At 41.4% G+C, this 19,416-nt stretch overlaps 1 long non-coding RNA gene across 1 annotated transcript in view; it reads left to right on the forward strand.

The window, feature by feature from the left end:
* The window catches only part of LOC128467857 (uncharacterized), a 54,701-nt gene continuing 35,285 nt past the window's right edge, over window positions 1-19,416 (forward strand). Inside the window, exon 1 of the long non-coding RNA XR_008345763.1 lies at window positions 1-117. This is a non-coding gene — a long non-coding RNA (uncharacterized LOC128467857). The remainder of the gene's footprint in view (window positions 118-19,416) is intronic.

The following is a 19,416-nucleotide window of genomic DNA, read 5'->3' on the forward strand; positions in this document are numbered from 1 at the left end:
GCAGCCCTGCAAACAGCATCGTCTCTGGATGTGAGAGACAGTCGCCAGCTGGGGGGAATCTCCTCTTTGCCCAAAGGAAAGGAGCGTATAGAGATGCATGGTGCTCTGCCCCGCAGGGTAAGTGCCTCCAGACAGCTGGCCATTTGCCTGCACCTGGATGCATGCCTTGGACCGGTGGGATTTAGAAGGACAGTCCTGTTCATATCGATCATTCTGCCTTTTGACATGTGAAGGAATTTCATTTTTGGAATATGTGAGCGAGAACTAGAGGGGGTCACCTTTAGAGGCTTTCCTATTACTTGCTCGAAAGCCATAGGGTTAACTCTACAAGGATACAATAGTCATTTGGCAGCTGTCATACTTTTTAATATGTGATATACAGATATTAATGCATGGCAGGAAAAAAAACAAACAAACGTAACCCTTCCAGGTCGGTTACATAGGCCCATCTTTCAGCTAAAGGGTTAAAACACACAATCATTTTCTAGGAATGCAGTGATGTCTGCCGATATTTTATCTGGGAACATGATTGCAGCGTTCATTTAAGAAAATTGTTTGTAATGCGTTTGGCGTAATGCTTACAGCTCGATTACGATGTGATTTTAAAACATTGGATGCATGTGTGCACCGGGGGCTTTTTGATGTCAGACGGTTTAACTCTTGTACGCATAACATTTGGTTTTAATGACTCGTTTCCCTAAAACACGTCATTAACACGCTGGCTCTGGAAGTATCAGATCTACTGTTTCGATATAGGAGGATACGTTATTTCTCTGTTTACAATGTAGCTAATTGTTAATGTTATCCGTTTGTTCCAAAGACGTTGTGATAAAAAACTGATGTAAACATAAGGAAAGCTCCATTCACTTCACAACTGTAGGTGTCTGCCTTACTGCAGGACAGCGCTGGTCCTTAATGGTCCTTTGGGTGGAATTTGGCACTGGAAGCGTGTGGGACTTGTGTCACCGGTATAAGATTCAATGTCAGGATCAGTTCCTGGACACAAGCCCTGCTCAGCACCACAGTGATTTAATACATATGTCTCTGATACAAAATCCAAGATTTATCAGTTGTTAAGATAGACATGATAAACATGAGGTCAGAGCCTGGCACTATTGGCTTAAATAATAATAATAATACAAAAATAATAATAATTATCATTATTACTCCTATCCTACTTTTCTCTTTTTAAAAAAAATCAAAATGGGGAATTTAAAGGATCAGAATCACGTACTCGCTCCGTTGCCAATTCCCCAAAATCCCTCATTCTGACACTTCCCCTCACCTTTAGCGGAACGCATTTTGGGAGAGGATGCATGCGAATGGAATGCTGTGGAGGAGAGGCAGGATCCCCATTGGCTTACGAGTTTTGGAACCGTGAGCAGCCAACAGTTGCCATAGAAACACATCTATTTTGTGTTCTGAGAGCAGGGAGTAAAGGACATTCATAACGTTTTAAACAGGATTCTTATACTCTTGTGTTTTTGTTACATTGTTCACATTGTTCATATATGTGATTATAATGTTACAAATTGTTACCACCTTCTTCCTAAGCAAACCCTCCTTTCTAGCTTCAAGGTTATATCACATGTACCAAGAGGGTGCTTTGCCACACGTACCAGGGGTGATTGTATTTGTATCTACTTTGCGCATTGGTTACCACACCAGGCATGAAATTCTGATTGTGACAACATTGTGACGGTAACTTTGCTGAATGTACCAAGGTGACCCCTTCTTTGCCTGCATCCTCGGAGTGCATGCCATTGCTTCAGTGGTCTCCACACCTACTTCATCATCATTGCAATCATTAGTTCTGCAATCTAATGTTGAAAGATATAGAATTATTTTTATAAACTGTCTTTTGGACAGTTCAGTATTATTTTCTTGCCCCCTGTTAAAATTGACCATTACCTGTGCTGGATGAGCCATTCATATCATAGTTACTGGACGTTTTCAACTAAACATATTGGTTTTCGGCAAAATGAATAGCCACACAAGTCTTTGCACATGGCTCATGTCGGGAAGTTACTTCCCTTTGGACCAGAATTACGTAAACCACCCACCCGATCTCCGTTTTATCTTGGCTGAATCTGAGATAAGGCGCTGAAAGCTTTCTGGCGAGGAGGAGACCTCATACAGATGCCAACTGTCTCTCATTTTAGCGATGGGACATTATTTAATCTCCTGGATTACAGCAATTCCCCCTTATCCTTTAGCGCTGATGAAAAATAGCAACCAGGTTTACTAATGGACTGCCAATATCAATAGGGGGCTGAGAGTATGAATTACACATAAAACACGCTAAGCAGTAACAGGAGGCATGAGCGCATAGTTGGACATATATGCATAATAAAACTTTTGTATATTAGCCTAGAATCTCCACTGCTTCCCATTCCACAATTTATGTTACCTGTCGGATATTGGGAAGTCAAGTTTGGGCCGTAGAGCGATGCCAACCTTCTCATTAAAGGAAACCGTATCATTATAAATGGCCTAAGTATCATGTAATGGCGAGTGGAATACTGTCCTTGTTTATTTTATTTCATATGTAATTAGAAAAATAGATAAAATAATAATAATGGATAAAAGAACAAGAAGGAAATGTAACCATATCATAACTTTGCATTGGTGGATTTGGCAGCCTGTAGGATTGGGTAGAACACATCAGAATAAAGGTACTGTTTGCCTCTTTTCACTGACATGACAATGTTAAAGACAGGCGGACACACCTCACCTGTCATCTTAATTTATAATGATCTATTCCCGGGGAGAAACGAGAGGAGAGGGTTCCTTTCTAACTCTTCACATCACAAAACCCAAATGGGGGGTGAAGCAAGACCGTACAGGAAAAATAGTTTAAGAATTTTAAGCGCTTGCATAGTCCACGAATCCTTATAATATTGCATATTTCTTAGCTATAGATGGTATTTATCTTTTGCTTTCAGGCTATATCTCCTTGCACCAGAACATTAGTTACTTTAAAACGTATATATCTTTCCATGGCATGACAACTGGAAACGTTGCACTAGACCCTATAATTTAGTGATGGAATTTCAGTGGTTTCCTTACAATAAGAAATCTTCAGCTTATTGTCACCTGTCTGCCATTTATTTTTTCTAAATATAATAACATACGACATGTGTTTCTAATGCTATGATGCCCTGTTTTCCTGCATCTCCTGTTTTTTCCTCCATGCTTTCTTTGGCTTTGGTTGATTGCCCGAGGTGTGATCTACTTCTTCCTATTTAAACCAAAGATCGTGTGAACCGAAATGGATCACTTTCAGCCTCCTGGGACCATTTGTCTAAAGACTACAATGATGGACTTTGTATGGCTACACATTTTGTCTGTTGGTTAATACTGTTCAGTTCCACCATCTACTCTATCTTCTCTGATTCCCCAAACTTGTATAAATGGTTATTTAGCGTGCGCGAGGGATCTGGTTAACGCGCGGGGCTCTAATTCCATGAAGCAGACAGAAGTGATCTTTTGTCATATCTGCTAGATACTGTTGCAGAATATCTTATTTCACATACAAGCTTCGACAAGCACGGGGCGTTATTCCTCTTGGTTGGGAATTGAGAAGCGATTTCTACAAGTGCGAAATCAATGGAAATTGGCCTCTCTGAAAGACACACATAAAACGTAGGGGATTTCATATGCGATATAATGTTCTTCTGCCCCTTCTATATCTCTAATATACTCACATTCAAATTATACATGTATCTCTGCTGCTTTGTGTATTCATTAGCAATGTTTTCCAGTTGGATTGGTATAATCCAGGGTTACCCCTGAGAACCACCTGTAAAGCATAACATCCGACAAAAGCGCTCCGAGTGGAACTTTCCACCAGTTCTACTCCACATTTACAACGTTTGCCCAGAATTGTAACGTTTACGAGTTCTACAAGTCCAGTGAGTTTGATCTCCGCACACATACAGTATATACTACTGGCAACACTTCTTCCATTACTTACATGCCCCAAACAGAAGAAGATGTCTGCTAGAAGCATTTGACTGTGTAGCTTTTACACTGCAGCACAGGGGGAGTTATCTTGAGTTGGTTCAGCTCCCGGGATGGGGTGTGTACGACAGACTGGGACGACGCGTAGTAAAGGCGGATGTTCTCATTCATTGACTTTGCGTGTTTGTTACAATCCACGTTTAGCCGCGCTTGTCCCGCTCGTCTTTTATAACATTTACCACCGGAATATCTAATGCTCTGGCTGTGTTCTCAGTGAGGTTTAACGGTCCTGGCGAGCGGCCAGTTACAGTCTATGTCTCATGCAAGCTGCTGTTCCTCGGTCTGTTTCCGGATCGTTGTGAGTCTGTTGGTAACCTGCATCCCCCCCCCCCCCAGCACACAGCTGTCACTATACGCGGTCCCGAACCGGCAGCACTCCCCTGCGATTCCCTCGCGGACTGCTCTCAGGGGGCCAGCTGTCACTCAGTAAATCCTCTGGGCCCAGCCACATTTAGGAACCCTCGCCAAGATGTGCAGGTGCTACGGTGGCACCACGGGCCAATTTTGTTTGTTTACATGCACACCAGCGAGTGCAGCAAAGTTCTCCTGGAACAGCAAGTGTTCTAGCCATGAGAGCTTACTATCTAACTTAAGAGATGTCTAAGAGAGATGGGGCAAAAGACACAAATGCTGCAATTTCTTTTTGAAAAGTGCTGTATTTGTTGTTTTCGGTTGACAGTTTTTTTGATAACTGTAAAGCTACAACCTATGTCCCGTGTGTGTTTTATTCCCTTTTGGCTTTCAAGAGGTTAACTTATCAAACATCGTGGCTTAAATCTCTCAAGACAAATGATGCATTCAGTGTTACGCAACATTTTTAGACAAAAGGGCAAAAAGACGGTATTGTGGCTGACCCAGGAAACAAACTGGTTAATTTTTGCTGCAGGATACATGCTGCCAGAAATTTGCTTGGCCTGATATAACTATGAGAAAATGTCGTGATGGCCGGCTCTGCTCTATCTCCTCCCAGACACAGAAATAAACCAAGCTTCTCCTCCACAATCATACAGCGTCCGCGGGATGAAATTCAAAGAGATGAGAGATGATTTTATATTTGTAGATTTCCTCTTTTCTGCTAAGATTTATTCTTTATCTCTCCCCAGCATTCCCGTATCCTTAGACTATGGAAGCATTAGTTGGAGTTACCCAATGGAGGAACCTGTTGAGGTTTAGAGAAAAACTGTTCATAATTAATAGTTTTGAGATGCCAAGCCCCTTACCTCCCCACCCTGGCGTGTCCTTTAATGCGTTTTCAGAGTCATTGAATCGCTTGCTGCTTTACCATGCTTGTTCTGGGACACGGCACGTGGCAGGGTCCTCCATCTAACCCGCTTATCCTGTCGGAGAACCCTCCCAGCATCCAGCCGCTGGTGACGTTACAGATAAATGCGTCCTCATTGACTTTACCCGAGTATTCGATGTTAGTGATATTCTCCCGGCCGCCTCTTACATATGTAGTTTATGTTACTGAATCTCACTGCTTACCTTCCTCTCCACTGTCCTGTCAAAACCACTGCTCGCGATCCATTATTCACTTAAACCATATGTCCTGCTCCCAGTGTAACAAATCGTTAATCCCACCAAGATTTAGACCTCGACTGGGGAAAGTGGAATTTAGATTTCCCTGCTTGTAGCCTGTTTAGTATAAGCTATTGTGTTTCTGCAAAGCTCTTCAGCAGGTTCCTAGAATCTTTGAGGCTGGAGCGTTTCTCGGTTTCAACACCTTGTACGACAGCATTCAGGAACATCTTTGCAGGGAAACAAACGTATGTAATATATAATATAAAGAAACGAGATTGTTGGGCAAAAAAATGCGCCGCTATAATTTTAAGTGATATATAATATTTCTCTGAGGTTGACTCGTGGTTTCTGTACAACCGGCCTATTAAACAAAGGCTGCGCGCTCGTTATTTTACAGTTCATAGACGTTCTCGTAGCAAACCATAGGGTAAAACCATCGGCATTTGACAGTATTCCACATGCTCTGGTTTTCAAACCGTTTCTCGGACCACCTAGTCACATAGCGTGTTTAATTCGTTCCAGATACAACATGATGCATTGCATCGCGTGTCAATCATATGCCTCTTTGAACATGCATGTTCCAGGTGCCTTGCCGTCACGGGAAGAGCATTCTGGGAGCGGCAATGAAAACAGGAATCATTTGGGCATCGGCGTCAATTTACATTATTTTGGAAGAACTTTTCACACAGATTTGTCCGCAGTGCGCTCACACCTGCGCAGACGCGGCCCTCGGCAACAAAGTTTCGGCAAATATTATATCTGGAAACCTTAAGGTTCTCTTCTGTGCGATGGTGGTAGAGAGGACGTGGAAAAGCCTCCAAGCAGAAGTGGTAGAGGTTAAAACAGTGATGGGATAGACAAAAGCATGTCCTGCATCTAAGCTGAGACCAAGTCTGATTATGGTCTTTACAAAGGGAAAAAAAGCAGACCAGACGGGCCCAGCGGACTGCAAACCCTATGTTTCTGTTGAGCAATAGAACTTTTTTTTGAACTTTTATTTGCCGTTACACATGGCAATGGATAAACCGAGCATGCCATATGATAGCGTGGATGATATCCGCCATATATACATTTTATACGATTAAGCCCATATGCCACCCGGTTGCCATCCTCACCTCCCACACATTCCGCTCCAAGAACAAAGTTTCGCTTGATACAAAACTTCTGAAGTTTATTATTTCCCTGCTCCTTCCTCCTGTGTTTATTTCCGGCGTCCAGCGCTTCACAATTCCTGCATCTTGGTCTATGGACCAGCACCGGTGGAATATTTTGGTGCACAAACACTGCTATTATTCTTGGCTCATACCAATTCATAAAAAGCCTTTTTTTTGTGAGTTTGTTGTTTTTCTTTCTGCATTTTCTTGACTTTAAAGGACTTTTTCTGACTTTTGATCCTTTGTCCTTCTGTTTTGGTTCTTGATCTTATAATAGTTTATTTGAATTCTTTTTTTCTGTCTGATGTCTGTAGATGCTGAAAGCTGATTTCCATAAATTCTTTTACTGTTATATGCTTTCTGTTCTATATTATTTAAGGTGTTTTTTCTTCTTCATCATGTCCATATATATATATATATATATATATATATAGGTCTAGGCAAAGGATGTAGTCCAGGGATCTGTAACAGATGTTTGATTGCAGCTAATTTAATTAGCTGTGGTCACACCTGTTCTCGTATAGGGATGTTACTAAAAATCATCCCGTTTTGGGTTCCCGGGAAATAAAATGAGAGTAATTTATCAGAGCTTTAAGGACAGAGCTATCTGAGTACACTTAATCCGCCCAACCATGCAGCCAATGAACGGGACAGAGAATTCATACAGCAAGAATATTCTCACACCCAGAAATGTCTGCGCATTCTAAGCGAGTATCTGCTAAAACCATTCAAACGTTTTCCTTCCAGCTGTTAATTCAAACGGGGCTTTGTTTTAGCCATTTAACCCTCAGCAATGATCCGGCCGACCGTACGTTAAAGCACCGATCCCCACTACCCCGTTACAGTATACTGCCTGCGTTTTAATGAGTGCAGAATCCATTAGAAACAAATTAAAAGCAGAAACTGTTTATAAATAAAACAAAACAGCTAATTATGTCACTTCCTATGTTTTTTCCTTTATTAATTGTTTCATTATTGTGTGAATTAATTGCACTTTTCTATGTAGGCTTGCATGGCAGCTTGTGGCGGCTTTATAAAGTCCCTTGGGTTATTCCTTTTCATTATTCACAAGAGTTTGTATTTTTTATATTTTTAGATATCCGTCTGTTGCGTGCTCGTAACAATTGAAGAGTCTGTATAATTATACATTATAGGGTAAAGCATATAGCCCCGTGGCTGGGCTCCATAGAAGACACTTTAAGGACTCAGTCTCTTGATACTGTGTCTTATACTGGGTGTCACTAAGGTACAGAGGTACACTAAGGTACAGAGGCACAGCTGGTTCTTGGAAATCGATCATATTTGGGAGCTAACGTATATAGCCCCTGGCATAAATGACATACTTTCATGACTTGAATAACATAACATAGCAAACGTTCCACAAAATAGCAGATCGTACTATGGTAAGCTCAGAAATAAAATGGTAAATTCAGGGGATTCGTTTCCTTCTCTGCTACTCAAAGTCTGTGGAGTTCTGAAAAGAACTGGCAAGCCTTGGCAGTCACCATTTTTTGGGTGTCATCTACCAAGTGAGGAAGCTGAAACTCGGCTCACATCAAGTGCACTTGAGTTTGGCTGGGAATAGCTGCTTTTTGGGAAGTACAGTGGAGACCGAGCTCAAGCTGTCCACCACAATCCAGCGTCAATGTCATCCTTCTCTGTTCATCTGCTGAGGACAAGTCACGTTACAGGTGGCCATTAACTCAGAAGCCAAGCAACTCCGCAAAGTTGAACACCATGAAGTCAGGCATTGTCCCAGATTGTGCTTTCACAAAAAGTTTTAAAGGCCTATCTGAGATGGACTTGTTTGTTGGTACGCGGATATCAATGATATTAGAAGACTTAGCACTTTGGTTTCTTTCCCCTCTCCAGAGACACTCACTTAATCAGGGCAGAGGCCACCCTCAATGGGCGTCCAGCATGGCAGCGTCAGCCTCAAATGTAGCTACATACAAAGCAGCCACCACTTGTGAATGGAATGGAGACAATGTATTCTAAGACATTTAGTAACTGTTTCATTTAACTCTTTTGTTTCATTTATTTCCTGGTGCCAAGTCGTCCTCTCTGGCCTTCAAGGGCTCAGTCTTATGCTGCACGATGTACAGTGGAAGCATTTCATTATATTCCTCTTCAGCAAAACATGTTTGTCTGGTTAAAGGAATGTATCGTTTTCAGTGAAATAAGAACGGATCGTTGCCTGTTTGATGGCTGCGCACGCAGGCTCCCATCATCTCCGTAGAGCACAGTTGGAAGATATTACTGATTTGTCATGTTAATGTATTCCATTGAGACAGACTGCCAAGATAAACAGAGTAATTAAATCATTAACTCCCTGTTGGGTAGACTGTTAAACAAAAAAACAACAGACCGAAGTCTGGAAAAGATCTTAAGGTTATTTAATAAGCCCCCCGCCCCCCCGACTGATATAGCAATGAATACCTACCCAGGCAGGTAGTATAACATGTCGCAGTTTGGTGGTTTGTATGATCTGTGATATTATATGGGATTGTGTCTTTACTTACTTGACACACAAGGTTGTCCAAACGGAAACGCTTTCATCCTTTATAGATCTAGCTAGATACAAAGGTATGCGTAGAAGTCAACATCTCAAGAATATAGTTACTCAACACAAGGATGATACCATTGGGTGTCCTAGACTAATAGAGCCCTTCGTTGGTGCTACTGCATGGTGAAAGTAAGCGATGGGAGAACGATGAGCATGCACGCCGTAAAAAGAATCATTGTGTTACTTTTTGGAAGTTTTATGGAGAGTGGATCTGTTATTCCGTCAGATTCTCCATGGATCATACCACATTTCCCATCCCATCTCTGCATGAAGCTTTGTTTATTCCATTATGTGTATTTTACGTAATTTGGCGTATGTCTTGCAGTCGTGGAAGTATAATTCTCTTGGAAGGTATTTTGTTGGTATAATAAAAGGCTAATGTAATTATTACACGAATTCATATGATTGCAACAGATGTCATTTATAAAAGACAATAAAGCGGGTCCATGACCTCATTGTCATTTATGGGGTCCAGCTGGAAATGACGTGTTTTACTTTAAAGTCTAATCAGGCTTTAATTCTACGAAAAGACCGCTTTACATCATCCCTTTCTGCGATGATGTATAAGCTTTGTATTTTGCCTTTGCTGTTTCTGAAGGTCATTGTAAGCCAGATGGACCAGAAATTTGTTTTTGTGTGTATTTTAGGAATGGGACAGGGGAGAGAAAGGGAGGATTTTGACTTAATAGCTTATTAGTAGTAAAATCAATAGTAAAATTCCATCTTGTGAAAATCAACATGCCTTTAATGTAGTGGGCAGAGAAGAATTGCCGATGCCAGGGCAGGTAGAGAAGAATTATAATATGATCATTAGCGGGATTCAGCGCAGGTAGAGGGTATTTGGAATCTGGTCATTAGCAGGAGTCAGGGCAGGCAGCGTGGATATGGGATCTGGTCATTAGCAGGAGTCAAGGCAGGCAGCGTGGATATGGGATCTGGTCATTAGCGGGATTCAGGGCAGATAGAGGGTATTTGGAATCTGGTCATTAGCAGGAGTCAGGACAGGCAGCGTGGATATGAGATCTGGTCATTGATGGGAGTCAGGGCAGGCAGCGTGGATATGGAATCTGGTCATTAGCAGGAGTCAGGACAGGCAGCGTGGATATAGGATCTGGTCATTGATGGGAGTCAGGGCAGGCAGCGTGGATATGGGATCTGGTCATTAGCAGGAGTCAAGGCAGGCAGCGTGGATATGGGATCTGGTCATTAGCGGGATTCAGGGCAGATAGAGGGTATTTGGAATCTGGTCATTAGCAGGAGTCAGGACAGGCAGCGTGGATATGAGATCTGGTCATTGATGGGAGTCAGGGCAGGCAGCGTGGATATGGAATCTGGTCATTAGCAGGAGTCAGGACAGGCAGCGTGGATATAGGATCTGGTCATTGATGGGAGTCAGGGCAGGCAGCGTGGATATGGGATCTGGTCATTAGCAGGAGTCAGGGCAGGCAGCGTGGATATGGGATCTGGTCATTAGCAGGAGTCAGGGCAGGCAGCGTGGATATGGGATCTGGTCATTGATGGGAGTCAGGGCAGGCAGAGAGGATTGTGAATCAGATCATTAACAAGAGTCAGGGCAGGCAGAGAGAATATGGGATCTCGTCACCGGCAGCAGGCACCAATGAAACTACAAATCACTGATATAAGGCATGTGCCTGGCATTAAATTCCGTCTCCAGCATGTGAATAGAGCAGATGCGGAGCTGCAGCTCGTACTGTTGTGGAGTGCTGTGTAATTTGTGTTTATTGTAACAGCGCTGTGTGCTGTTTCTTTTCACTGCAACAAGTTTAACAAAAACAAACTGACATCTTTAATTCAGAGTGCAACTAAAATTTGCATGTTGCTCTCACGCATTACTCAAACAGTTGAAGTAGATCTCTGATATGATGCACACACGTGTGTACATTACTTGTAAACACATAATAACCCCTTTAATGTAATTTGTAAGATTCCGTCTGTGCGGGTCTCGTATATTTATACCTTATTTACGTTTTTGATACAAACCATCCTTTCATGTGTGCCTCTTGGCTTTCGTATGATAACACAACCATGAAAAGCGTTCTGCAAACTAAACATAGTGATTGACACATTTAAAATACGAGCGTTTCAGGATGTGCCGTAGTCTGAGCTGGTGTGAGGAGGGGGGAGAAGTGATTGGCATATCACTAAAATTTTCTTTGATGCCAGTGTGTTAAATGACTGGCGGCTGGCCATTTCCGCTCTTCTACCAACTGAGCTTGAGGATTCCAGGATGGATTGCTCAGAACGTGTTGTTGTAAATAGAGATATCTTCTTGATTGCTTACCAGTATTAACAGCAGACATGGCGCTAATTGTTTGGGAGCTTTTTCTTTCTTTCCTTGAATCCTTTGTCTGTGTTAGCTGGAAGATTAGGGCAAATCTATGCAAAGCCACAATGTCTTAATGAACATTTGAAAGGACAGACAAGCTACCCCAGAGAAAGATGAGTTGTGGTGCAGTCGCCACCTTAAGTAATGAACTGTAATCTTCCCGTTCTCTAGGGAAAAGTCAATCATTTTAAAATTTGATAAAAGAGACTCAATTGAATCTCGGGGTAGGATTTCACCTGAAATTGACAAGGTGTTTGGTTGCTGAGTGTAACTGAGCTCGTCAGCTCTCTACAACTGTAACAGCAAACCATCAGGGGCGCACAAGAGCTGCTGAGGGATCCTGCCGGGGAACTCCGACGGACTACAGCCGCCCTGTTACCAGTTCGCATTAAGGAATTCAGGATCTCCTTAGCTGAAAAGCTGTGAATGCCATGATTAGCTTTGCTGAAAAAGTAAGTTAGAATTAAAATAGTTATGGCCACAATGATATCCTGAATGAAGCGGACAGAGGTTTTGTGGCTGGTAGGAAAAACGCTCCCTGGGTGGGCCAGGCAGTTCCTATCTATTGGATCCTTTGCATCCCCCATCATTCCCGTAAAGCCGAGTCAAAGATATGCGTTGGCAGGTTCTTTAGAGCAACTCACGCTTCTGGTATGCAAACGGCATTCTCTTTCTCCAGTCAAAAGTCCATTTGCACGGCTGTGGCATCTTTTTGGCAACTCATTGTCCTTTACCTGTCCCTGGTTAGAAGGCATAGAGGGGAGATCCTATAGTAAATTGACTGTTTAAAAGACTTATAGGCTTGGCACTGGAACATTAAATTCGTACATAAATTCTACTCCGTTCCTCCCAAACCATATTCCATTAAGCACGAGCTTCATGCTAGTCTGACCGGTCCCTGGCCTCCCAGTAATCCGCGCCCGATCTAAAATCCATAATCTAAGCCTGTCCCTCTCGCACAGACTTCTCCGGCGATGAAGAATTAAAAATGGAACATCTCTGTATGATGCCTGTCTATGTGAATGTTCTCTGCTCGGGGGCTTTGCTGCAAACCTGGAAAAAGTCTACATTTTTCAGTTTTTTCTAAAAATAAAAAAAAAGCTTCTTAGAAATCACAATATTTTATCAAGTTGACAAGAAATACTTCTAAGATATCATAAAAAAAGGAATTTTGACAAGTAATAAAATTAAATAGAATTACGTCACTTGCCATAAATCTGCATGTCACTACATTCCAGTCCTCGTAATTGCCGGTAGTTAGTTAAATAAATAACCCTGCCGGTGCTCTAATTAGTGGAATAATCAAAGCTCTAACCTTTTCATCACTTATAATAGGTTGTAAGGGGCACATATATTGTACCCGTAATATTGAAATGTAATTGGAATCAAGCGAACATGAGGTCATAGACAGTTTATTGAATTCATTGCTTTATTCTTTGATGTTTATAGGGATGTCATACTTACGTTTAATTCTGGAACTCATTTACTGTAAGACAAAATATTTTATGAATAAAATCACCAATACACTTCTGTCTCAATATAAATCCGCAGCCGGGTTCCATGACACAAACACTGAGCTTAGACAAAAAACTGCAAAGAACCTTGGATGAGGAGAACCAACTTTGCCAGGGTTTAAATCCATTCCACGAGGCCTTCTTCCTTAATCCCATTCATTATACAATCTATACGTGCTAAGTCTGGGGAGACTGCATGGCTTATACTGCGAGCTCCAATGAAATAGCAACTCGGGTTCCAAAGAGGGACTGCCCTGCGCGAAGATGGACACTTGAGATATAAACCAAAGATAATTGTAAGTTCCGGTGTTTTATGTTCGGCTCAGCTCACACCCTGCAGATGGGTTCCGGTCTGTCTGAGGTCCCCTTTTCTCTGCATCTCTGATGTCGGATCGATGTGAACCCCCAAATAGCTTCCCTTGCGGATGTGGCCCACACAGAGCCCAGCTTCCCACAACACACATGATGACCTCAAGCGCTGCCGGTAATCGCGTGCAGATCAGCGGCTTCCTCAGATCAGTTAATTTTCGGATATAAATATGTTGTGCAGTTATTAGTTTAATAGGGCGATGGAAAGGAAGGAATGATTTGAACTTGTGATTTGAACCAAATGATTTTGCATTATACACAAATAATATTTATGACCTTTGCTTATGATGATCCCGCCATCCGTTGTGTGCACAATTCCTGACATCTCTACTGACAACTTTATCATCCAACCCACAGACCAAGTTCACTGCCTTGGTGTCACACTTGGCTCTTTCCTTCATCCCTCACATTCAGTCCCTCACCAAATCCCGCCACCTGTCAAATTCACCCATTCCTCACACAAGAAACTACCGACACGCTTCAGTCTTGATTATTGCGACTGCCTACTAACTGATCTCCCCCTCTCCCTCATTCACTGCAGCTAGATTAATCTTTCTCTGTTACCGGCCCTCCTTTGTTGCTCCTCATTGCCAATCGCTTCATTGGCTCCCAGTACTCTCCAGAACCAAATTCAAACCTATGATCCTGACCTACAGAGCCTGTAAGGACTCCGCACCCCTATATCTCTACCCTCCTATTCAAATACACCCCTAATCACCCTCTTCGTTCCTCTAAAGACCTGCATCTATCTTCTCTCATCATTACCCCTTTTCTGGAACTCCCTTCCTCGTTTCATCAAACATTCTTCCTCGTTTCATCAAACATTCTTCCTCGTATTCGAATCTCGAAGGCTCTTTGAAGGACCTACCTTTTTCTAGAAGAGTACAACCTCCTCGCTGAACACTGTCAGCCAACATTTAATGTAACGCTGATGGAAGACTTGGCTGACTGGGGCCATATTAGGGATGGAAGTGAAGAACGCGCAAGCCCTTGTTGGGCAAATCTATCTAGTGTGCTTTCAGGACTGTGCCAGCCACAGGTTTTGTCCATCGGCTGTCTGAGGGGGGTCTCCAAGGTATTGCTTGCAAAAAAACACTGTATAAAAGTTTACAAATATTGTGGCAGTCAGCCTAATGGGCTCCAGGCCAACAGACTAGCTGACCTTTTCCTTCTCTGAAAGTTAATGTATAACATTTAATGTAGATTTGGTGTATGTTAATGTATTGTGTTTGTTAGAGTGTTCTGGGCAAAGTGCCAGGCCCTCGGGTTGTGTACCGAGGAAAATTGTCTCCATTTTTAGAAACAGATAATTCACTTTATGACGTGTCTAGATCTAGAACTGCCTTTTTTATTGTGTTATGATTTAATGTGGTAAAAGTTGAGTGAGTTTATGCAGAGTCCACCCAGACACCCATAACCGGCCAAATCAACGACTAGTTATGGATAGGGTTGCCACCTGTCCAGGTTTCACCTAGACTGTCCCAGAATTAAGAGACAAGTCCTATGTCCCGGAATGTACTCTTTATGTCTCTGAAAATGCCAGGTCAGTGTCTACACGAGTCAGCATTCCCAAAAGTAGGGACTAAACATCCTTTGGACAGGTGAAGGCGGTTACCTGTCACACTAGCAGGGCCCTGGAAAGAGCCAAATGTCGTCACTCTCTACCAGTTAAAGAGTTTTTCCCTCATTTTGCGCTTCTTTCTACTCGTTTTGCACTTTTATTTACTCTCATACGGTTCCCTCCTTTCTTTTTTCCCCTCTTCTTTCTCTGTTCTTGCTCTACTACTTTCTTCCCTTTCACTCCCCCTCCTTTCCCTATCATCTTTCCCTTTCTTCACCTGTCACTCTTTTCATCTATCTTTTCTCCTCTCTTTATTTCTCTCCTCTTTATTTCTCATTTATTTTTTGGGGTTTTTTCCTCTTCTTTCTCTTCTTTCTCTGTTTTCTCTCTCTCCCCCTTCCTTTTCCAGTGTACTCAATTTTAAGATCTAAATTATATCTTGGAAAATAATGCCAACCCAGATGTGAAATGAAGTGGAAATATTTCATAGACTCAGAAGCCTAAATAAATAAAGAGAGGTGTATCTATTAGGCTTTAGAAGAATCATTTTATGGCCGTGTTCATTTAGCTGGTTGACTGTAATAAACGGCCCTAATATCTCATAATTGATGAACTGCAGGAATTCAAGAACACTGGAATCTTTCAGAAAGGATTTGCAAATCCCGGTTTGTATGATTTGCTATTTAAAATCAAGGCTATAGAGAAAAGCGACCTGTCTGAGCCCATAAATCAGATACTGCAAACCATTTTCCATCACGTTTCTCAGGTCAGAACATAACTTCCTAATGACGTCCATCTGTATGAATGGTCACATTACACTGCATGCATTTAGAAACGTATCTGTATCTACAGGTACATAAACACGCGGGATTACAGCCATCCGCATTTACGCTGGCTGTTTGCTAGGCTCTGATACTTCAGAAAAATGTAAAAAAAATATAGTAATTTTAGGTAAAAACCCACATCAGATGTGTAAAACAGAGCCATACAGAGCAGAAAACACCAGCACGCACCATCTGTGTGTCGTTTGGAAATTGCTTCAATAAAAGGTATCACAGTTTTTGGGAGCAAAGGCTTGTTAGTTTTACATGGAGCTCCTGGAATCGCACATAAATGTTTCTGAGTACAGTGGAAGCCATTACTGCGAGCGATTATAGTACGCTTAATATCCAGAGAGAAATTCCAGTTTACTCAACGCTCGCGGTATTAAACAGAAGCAACGTTTACCTGGGAGATACAATGTTCCGCAGCGTTCGCATGTATACGGGTAAATAATTAGGGCAAATAATATTGGCACTTTCTTTCTAGAAGTACTTAGCATCGGAGCTTGCTTTTACTCTGACCCGCCACATCTTGGCCCTTGAAGACTTATACGAGCCACGACAAGGTTAATTTCTGTATCCTGCTCAATAAGCTGCCATTTGAACTCGCTAATTACGCCAAAGTGACTTCAGATGCTGGACGGGCGGCACCGCGGCCCCCGGCTTTCTGTTTAAAAAATCGACCCTAAAGCTCGCCCGATCGAAAGTACGACAGCCGCGCTGTCCTGATCTGTAATCTTTGGCACATAATGAATTAGAAGGCGTGGAAGTCAGACGTTTCTACAGCCTGCCTGGAGAGAGCAGATTTTAACGCTTCCCGTTACAAAATCACAAAGTAAACGACCCACCGGTGGAAAACTTTAACAAATGATTTATACCGCGGCATGTGAGGCCTCGGGCGCCCTGTGGCTGTCACCCTGCTGTATAGGTCTCTACAGCCTTAATAGTGCGTCCCATCTCAAGATCGTCCGCTGGACGGAACAAAGCAGCTGCTATCATAATTGTGATGTGCTTTACTTGTACTCGGTGCTCGCTGTACAATTAGCGTGATTAGTTCAAAGTATTTTCCCAGTATGTAAAAAACTGCAAAGGCATTAGAAGTAACAACACACGTGTACATTGTATGTGCCGACGATGAAAGGAAAGTTGTTTTAGGTGACAGCTCCACTTTAAGAATCACATTCATTTTTTGTCGAGACATGCAGTTGCTTTACACGCATTTTTTTTCGCCGTGCCCCTATAGACGAATGCTTCGTAGGTAAAGGTTAAAGCTCCGTACACTATTTTTGTTTGAGGACCATAGTGCCCTCTAGTGCCCAGAATGGGAATAGCTATTGACATTTTGTTTTATTATTATTATTATTATTATTTTTATTATTATTTATTTATTTATTTATTTTTTTAAGGATGAGGGTTGAATAAGAATTTAAGCAATTTATTTTACTTCTGTCTATAAGCATTAAGCAAGATTAGGGAAAACCATCAGAATGTAAAGTTTTAAGGTGATGCTTACTGAGCGTAAGAATAGACGATATTGATATATTATAACGAAAGGTGTGCAACATGAAATATTTATTTCCGCATCTCGGAATGCTATGTGAAAATTATTATTTCTGCTTTCATGACGTTCGTGCAAAGTGACAGAAACAAAGATACTGAACATTTGGGGCTTTAACTAAAACCTCTCAATGATTAGAAGCATTTATTTAACGCAACCTTGTATACCATAATCGGATATAAAATAGTTAGGTTCATTTTGAATCACTTTTGGTAATTGTTTAACAGATACGGCTATGTGTGTGTTTGTTAGGTCTGGGGCGGAATAATGAGCATGGCCAAGAAATTTTTAACTCGGCGAGGCACCTTAATAAAAGCAATGAAAAGCCTGAAAAGCTTTTTATTTATCTAAATTAATTAATTTGGTGTTTTCTTCTGGTACAGTACGGAATAAAACACAAGAAACGGGGTAAATGGGCTTTTTTTTTTGTTGCAGGACTGTAGCAACATCAGGGAAAAACGTTTTTTGAGAATAACATCCAGCTCGTTGATAGGACTGCAGCTGGATTACTCTATCCAAACAAAGTTAGAGTCGAGATTATTCCCAGAAAGATTTCTTGGAAATACGCGCAGGTCCAAGAGAACTTTCAATGAAGACATTCTACAAGCAAAGTAACGTTCCTGGAGTTAATCTCCTGAGTAGAAACATCTGTTGTTTTATATATAAATATATAAATATATATATTTATATATATATATATATATATAATGTTTCACATTTATGGCAGACTGTTATATTCTATTAGACAGACAATTTTAATGTAGTTTTTGCGACCTGTCAGTGATTCTGCCAGCTATGGAAAGGCGTCTCGCAAATGACCAAATGGCCGGGAATTTACAGGAATTTGTTTTAGGTATTTGGATATATATGACGTGTTCTCTTATTCAATTCACAATAAAATTCCATAAACTTTATACAGAACCCACTACACAAAGCCATTAAAAATATACGTAAATATGTGGTCTTGAAACACAGGTATGGAATCTTTTATAGATTCCATGTATATATAGCATAAAAAATGAATCATTTCTCTGTCCACATTGGTCAACAGGAATATATTATTATTATTTTTATTGTTTTATATAGCGCCACCATATTCCGCAGTGCTGTAGATGGAAATATTTTTGATCTTGTGACCGTGAGTCCATCCACGGTCATTTCAATGAGTTCCTCTTAGAAGGTTTTACTTGGTTGACATGGACAAGAAGCCACTTCTCTGTGATCTTTTGTTTTGTGTGAATGTAAACTGTTTATCTCTACGTCATACGCACTCCTCGGGAGCAAATGGGGCGACTCGCAGCACAAATGCCATCGTGTGTAGGGCAGCCGGGCAATGTTTACGTGCGGATGGGATGCATTAAGTGATGATTTACAACCCTCTTCTGTACCCGTTTTTAAAACGGCATTTTGAATTTATTACTATGGGTAATTAGCGCTCTATATTTTTACCTTTTTTTTTTTTTTTTTTTGCAATTGGAAACTTTTGACAATTTTTATGAACAATAATAACAGAAACCCTTTAAAGTCAAACCTTTAACAACACACAACAAAAATGGTTTTAAAAAACCCTGGCGTACCTCTATATAAGCCCAAGAATATTACCATTTAAATTAAGGTAATGTTTCCATGTATTATTTAAAAAAAAACTGTACTGTCTGACATCAAAGAGAAGAGATAACGAGATGCACCACATAAATTGTTGGCACTATATAAATAATAGATAATAATAATAATAATAATGATGTCATGTCAGTCCATCATGGGGTTCATTTCAGGGCTCCAGCTGAGCTTCTTATTAACTTAATAAGCATCCTATTTCCTCCCCATCGCCATAAACCGCAGCCCGTAATGTGTATGCATCTTTTTAATTGCTGTGCTTTGAAGTCATTCATTTTTATTTCGGATTGTTCTGCAGAAATCCACATCTATGTAAGGAGGAGTCTCCCCCGATGGCAGAGAGTCAGAGGGGCTCATCCCGAATA

This window comes from Spea bombifrons, chromosome 10 (genome assembly GCF_027358695.1).
Source record: "Spea bombifrons isolate aSpeBom1 chromosome 10, aSpeBom1.2.pri, whole genome shotgun sequence".
Taxonomy (NCBI): Eukaryota; Metazoa; Chordata; class Amphibia; order Anura; family Pelobatidae; genus Spea; species Spea bombifrons.